Genomic DNA, 7,231 nt, shown 5'->3' on the forward strand with positions numbered 1-7,231 from the left:
AGAAAGCCCCTTTGAGGGTGATGAATTAAGAAAATTTTCCATCGTCGCCGATTTCCTACTGAACATTAAATGATCCTAGGTGTGGTGGGGAAAGTAATGTGAGTAATATAATATGTGGGAAGAACTTTATTCAGACTGGTATCCTTTTTGTTACATCATAAAATACCTAGCATAAAAAGAAACAAGAATATAGACAAAATATTGGTGATGCTGATGAAGAAAAAAGTATAAAGAGAGAAATAAACAGCATTACATTTTAAAAATGGACAAAGAGAGATAGAAACCTTATAGTTATAGATTTAAAAGGTTATACTGAATACTTTTGTCTGATACATTTGGGAACCTAAACAAAATGATTTTTTAGGAAAATGTAAATCACAAGTATTGACTTAAAGATAATTAGAACTCTTAGAAGACTGTCATAAACAGAGGACAGGAAAAAATTAGCATGTGATCAAGTAGCTATTGCTCATGAAGCACCAAATCCAATTTATTTTTAAACAAAACTTTATCAAGTGTTAAGGAACTACAGGGTGTCCCAAAATTCTCCATACAACACCAAAATTTTATAAAACTTTGTGATAAATATTTTGTAAATAAAGGTACATTTAGCTACAATTTCCCATTTTCCTTATGTAGGGTGACTTTTGGGACACCCTGTATTTCAGTTATATAGAAGTAGACATCTCATTTTACCATTCTAACATAATTTTGATGTCAGAAATGAATGAGGAGGATACAAAAAAGAAAGCTATATTTCAGTGTCAACTATGAAGATATATACACCCATTCTAAAGAAATTAGCAAATTGTAGGTATCTATTAAAAGAATAATAAAAACAAACCTGATTGGGACAGTACTGAAAGAGTATACCCAGTGCTCAGTTCCAGCTAACCATGATGCTGTGAGGAAGCACAGGCCTTGTTTTTCATCTGACTTTGTGAGGAAATCCAAAAATCTACATTTTTTAAATGTTTGAGAGCTCCTGATTTTTAAATGGCCAATGTAATTTTTTTTTAAATCATTGTGAGGGACAAAGAAGATATATTGGCTCTTGAGCTATATATATACACACACACAAGAGAAAATAAAAATTTTTAAAGAGTTAACCTATCAAAACTAAAGCCATACCATCACAATTTTGCCATAGCAGCAAATATGTCATTGTAATTTTATGTTGTGTTTAAAGTTTTTAAACCAAGGGTCAGCAAAGTTTTTCCCTAAAGGGCCAGATAGTAAATATTTTAGCCTTTGTGGGCCATAGCCAAGTCTGCCATTATAGTGTGGAAACCTAGTAAAAGTCACTTAAGAAATCCTGAAGTTTAAAAAAAAAGCCCACAGTCTAGCTTTGTTTAGGTTTAGGATAGTTTTTGAGATGGCCCTTTATTGTGCCTCAAATTTCATGCTCAGCAAGCATCTCCCTACATTGGATAGTTACTGTTCTGTGGAAGGAAAATTCATATATTTAGATACCTTAGATCTGTCTTATCATGCCCCACTCCCTTTTCTATTAGATCCTTTACAGGAATGGTTTCTTTGAACATTGAGTTACTTTATTTTGTATAGGCATAAGGAGGTAAAAATATTTCATAATAAATTTGAGAAAAATTGAGCAAATATCTGCAGAAGAATTACTAAAAACAATATTCCATTCTAATGTTTTGCATTATTATCTAAATGAGAACTGCCAAATGAAATTTAATTTTGCATATTTAAATCTTTTATTAAGTTCCTCACCTAAAATTATGGAGATAGTACATTTGCACCCAAATTAATGAAACAGTACCGTAAAGTAAAAAGAAAAAATCATTATCTCTGTCCTGCATTCCTCATTCTCTCCCCCTTTGTCAATTTTCTTCTGAATATTTAAAGATTGTATATATTTCTTCATGTTCAAACATTAACATACAAATTATTTGATTATGTTTTTTACAAAAAATGGATGATACTTTATACATTTCTATGAAATTTGCTTTTTACATTCCACTGTACATTTTGGATATTCCTTCAAGTCAATAGATGATTATTTAACTTAAATCTTTTTTAGGGTTAAAGTATCTTCCACGGTATGCTTGTACTAATACCTATGCAACATTTCCCCACTTGTGATGTTTCAGATTGTTTCCTCTTTTTATGCCGTTTAAGAATAATGCTGCAATAAACATTTTTATATTCTTGTCTATTTTATTTCTATAAAATAGGTTTCCCAAGTTATTTCCAGTGTTTTCTGTTTCTTAGGAAGGTTTTGCTTCCAGAAAATTTCAAAGGACAAGAGAATAAAGGAAAAGAGTGCAGTTTTTCATGTGTGTTTCTGTGTTTGTGTAAACACAAATTTATTATTTTAATCTATCTGGAATTGATTATTGTATATGGTATGAATGAGGTATAATATTTGTTTCTATCCAGAAATAAAACCAAATATGCCAGAAGTAACTATTAAATTCTTCATCTTGGAGGGAGGAGGAGGTGCAGGAAAAAAAATTCCTCATCTTTCTCCTGCATTAAAATACTGTCATATATTAAATGCTCAAATCATCACATCTATTTCTGTTCCCTATATTTCAGAAATCTTTGACACTTTAATAAAAGTGTCAAAGATACACTAATAAAAGTTACAAGTAACTTACAAGTTTACAAGTAACTTTTATTACTTGTAAATAAGGATACATATATTATTAATGTATAGTTTATTATTTGGCAATAAAGACAAATGTTTCTTCATAAGGATTTTTAAATTATTTTATCTAGTTCTAACAAAAAATTCATTGGGATTATATTTTGAATTTTATTCAGTTTAAATACAGAGTATCCCAAATGAATGAACAATTGATATTGAGTAGATATTGATTAATACATGTATGTCTTAAAATTTCTTTGACAATTCCTCATCCCCCTTACCTTTTAATATCTAATAACAATACCCACTAATGTAATGTGTCACAATGCTTAAAATATGCTAGTAATATCTAAAAGTTTCATGTTTTAGGGTACTGCTTATAACGTGATAGATTCTTTTAGGCTTTATAGTTATATAATCTGCAGGTAAAGGTGACATACCTATCTTACAATATTCATACCTATTTTATTTTCTTGTCTTTTGCATGCTGCACACCAGGTGACACTGGGTGTTAGGACTTTTTACCATGTTTTCTTCATTTTTATAGAAGGGTTTGTTTTTGAGGATTATTCCTGCTTCCTATTTCACTGTTATTCGTATGTCATACGCGAAATGATTTATTGCCTTGGTGAAATGTGTTCAAACACATATATTATCTCCCTTTATTGGACCTTTAATTTCTCCATGGTCTCTAGGGCAGGCTATCATTCTCTATGCCTACTCTGCAGGCCCAATTCTCCCCTTGTATATGTCCCAATATCTAGAGTTTGAATGCAACATTAGGATGTGCATTTTAAAGACTCCAGCTGCCTTTTTCAACAAATCATTACCCAAAGAGATGCTCTACTTTTCAGTTAATCTAGAAATCAGAAGGGGAGAGGTATGACTGATGATCACCAACAGAAATTTCTATTGTTCCTACTTCCGCCACCTATATACCTGGGGTCACCCATCACCCAGATGGAATCTCCACAGTCCCTGTTCCTTTGTATCATTGCCATGCTGTTCTGAGATGGGCGTACTTGAGTGGTTGAGCCTAGGTTTCATCCCTGTGCGATAGCTGCTGGGCATGCTGGAGTGCATATTCAGTTTATCTAGTGAGAATCAGCAGCTTCTGCTTAAAGATGAGTGTTTCCCATCATAGCAAGGGTACATAAATACTGGGCAGCCAAATGAATGACTAGTGTTCACAAGAGTGCATCCCATCAATATGCATAATTCCTTCCATAACTGAAAGTTAAAATCTCACCTAAAATAAGCTAGTCATTCCTCATTCAACCAAAAATGTGCTGGGTAAATACCTGTACCTCCTCCCTATCTGTCAGGATCCTCTGTAGACATTCTGTAGCCTTAATCTAAATTGTAACTCAGTCTACACAAAGGAAAAGGGGAAGCAAAAAAGAAATGTAATAATAATATAACTATATATTAATATAAATCAGATGCTCCTGCCTCTTTTTATAAATGATAGTTGTGACACTGTTCCCTTTTAATCAGCAGATTGGGGAGTTTTTAAAGTTAAAGTGACTCAAACCATTCATAAAGGATCTAAATCCTTGTTACTATAGTTTCTATTAACTTTTACTACTGGAAAAGATAGAGGTAGGAGTTGACTCAGAAATCTTTGGATTCTATCAGAATCAGAAGGTTCAAACCTATTTCTCCCTTGAGAGCCAGGATCAATCTACCCAACAAACACTAACCTTCCTCTTTACCTCTCCCACCTCAACCATTGATCTGTTGCCTGTGGTCACAAGGAGCATCAAATAGCCAGACTGTAGTCTCACTTTCCATTTTATTGGAATCACTGTTGTGACCACTGGTGAAAGCATACCTTCATGTGTTCTCTACGTTATCATTAGACAAAGTATCAAATTGTGGCAATATTTTTGATATATAGGCGTGACTTTATAGATGATTCAGAGTATGCTGAGATTTTTATTATAGTTTATGGCCTGGATATTACAGAGGGGGCATGAAGAAAAATAACACCCTTGCAAAGTAACTACCTCAGACAAGGTTATTATAGGATCTTGAAATGAGGCATGTCTAATAGTACATCTTGTCTTAAAATTTATGTTGTCTGCAATAGTATAGTTACATGAAGTTTCTTGTTTATTGTTTGCATGATATAACTTTTCCATCTTGAATCTCAATGTTTTTGCATCCTTAAGTTATAAATGAGTTTTGTAAGCACAATATAGTTGAACTTTTTAATCCAGTCTGACAAACTTTGCCTTTTAAGTAGAATTTTAGATCCACTTTTATTCAATGCAATTACTAATATATTTGGTTTTAAATCTATCTTATTTTGTTCTTTCCTGTTTACCTTGTCAGCTCTGGATTTTTAATAATTATGGATTTTTAATAATTGTGCCATTTACCTCTACTCGTTTTGAAATTCTACATAGCGATTTCTGTGTTTTAAGGATTACCTTAGAAAATATCATGCATATCAAAACCTATCAAGGTCTAAAACAGTTCAGTAAACATAAAAAAGATATAGAGGTGAATCTCTAAGTAAAAAGGTTTTATTTGGGACTAATATAGGAGAAGTAGAATTGTAATATGGGACATACATATAGAGCAGGGTGGCATCTGGTATGTTTGGAAAACAAAGGAAAAGGTTAGGGTTTATTGGGGAAAGAGGAGGTTACGCAAGTTATTTTGAGAGAAAACTTACTGGCACTGGCAGCATCTTACAAGAGCCTGCAAGTTCTGATTGGTGAGTGTCAATAGGTAGGTTGGTAGGTATGACTTGTAATCTTGGAGTTATGGTTAGGCTCTTATAGTTTTGGATTGAGTTTGTGAGACAGTTTTGGAAACAAGCAAGTGTTCTTGTCTAAGCAGCTAACTGTCCTTGTGCTGCTAGCTGTCCTTGTGTGACTCATAGTTAGCTGCAGTCTGGAGAAATTTCTTGTGATAGTTCTGTTATCGGGCAAATTGTGCCTGAGAGCCCTCCTTTTCTGGCCTTCCATAGCTCCATTTGCCAGGTTTTGACACAAGTGACTCTATTTTGAATCTTACAATTTTCGCAGTTCACATCTTTACTCATTCCCATTACAATAGAAAATACTTACAGTACTCTACATGCATTTATCCATACCCACTTTCCAATGTAGATTATTGTTCTCTTGTATTTTTATATCTCCTTTTTTAATGCTATAGGCATTAGTGTTTTTTAAAACCAATATTCATTTGCATCTGCCCCCATAATTCCTATATTGCTTTCCATTCCTTCTTGTATTTCAATACTTCCATCTGACATCATTCTCTGAGAAACTGGAACATAGTTTTCCAGCAAATATGAATATTTTCAGTGACCATCAACAATACTGACTTTAGAGTCAATGGTACTGACTTTTATGCCTTTTCCCCTCCATGTTTACATGTTTTGAGGGAGGGAAAGGTCATAATTCCTGACACTCTTGGGTTTTTTTAACCTTTTTATTGTAAAAATAAAACACAGATATAGAAAAACATTTAAAAACTAAAAAATATAGCTAATAAAATATAACTACATAAATATAGCTAAATGAATTGTTATAAGACAAATACCTCTGTAACCATCACTCAGGTCAAGAAATAGAAATTTACCAGATAATCTATAAGTTCCTGTATGTTCCCTGTTCCCAAAAGTAATCACTACCACTCTCCTAACTTTTATAGTAATCACTACCTCTTGTTCCTTTATTATATTATTAACCATTTGTACATCTCTGAACACTGTTTTGCCTTCCTTTTTTATTATTTGACATGTCTTTTAAGTGTCTCTGAACCTAAAATAGTACCTGACACTCATATGTTGATAAAAGTTTTTTATTTTGCTGTGCTGGATATAAAATATTAGCTTATATTTTTTATTGAGTACCTAAAATATGTTACTCCGTTTTCTACTTACTAAAGCACTTACTGTCAGAAAGACAATCATAACCCGATTTTCTTGGCTTTTTAAGTCACTTATATTTCTCCTTAGTGGTGCAAATAATATTTCCTTTCTTTAAAGTAATTCTAATATGACTTGGAGTTTATTATTTTAGATTGATATTCTCAGGCACATCGTATGCTATTTCGGTATGTAATTGTAAATCATTTCTCAGACACACACTGAGTGACTCACATTGACCATCTCCAAGGATGGCCCGAAAAGGTAAACCTATCAAAACCCCGTCACATTAATGTGACTATAAAGTCAGTTATAGACATGTCCACAGAAATAATCTCATGCACTCACAGTCAACCCTATTATTTCACAGGCCTCCTCACCACTCTGTCCTACAGAGCCCAACACAATTTCAGTCATAAAATCTCCCTCATTCCGGTCCCCTCAGTCGCACTGTCTGAAACACAAATCAGCCACCACCATTGAAAGAATCCCACCTAGAACCACCCTAAAGACGGACACACAGCACCGTCCTCGCTCACACAGCTCCCAGTTGGCTCCACGGAGACTCACATTCACGGGCATCTCTCTTTAACGCTCCAGCCGTCTGCCTCTGCCCCGCCGCCTCAGGCGCTCGCGGACTCGCAGTCCCCCCTCGCTGGGGCGGGACGGGCTCTCCGGCTCGCGCAGACACCGGGCGAACCGGCGCTCCGCCCTTTGGGGCTGGCTGC

Source organism: Lemur catta, chromosome 19, assembly GCF_020740605.2.
Source record: "Lemur catta isolate mLemCat1 chromosome 19, mLemCat1.pri, whole genome shotgun sequence".
Taxonomy (NCBI): Eukaryota; Metazoa; Chordata; class Mammalia; order Primates; family Lemuridae; genus Lemur; species Lemur catta.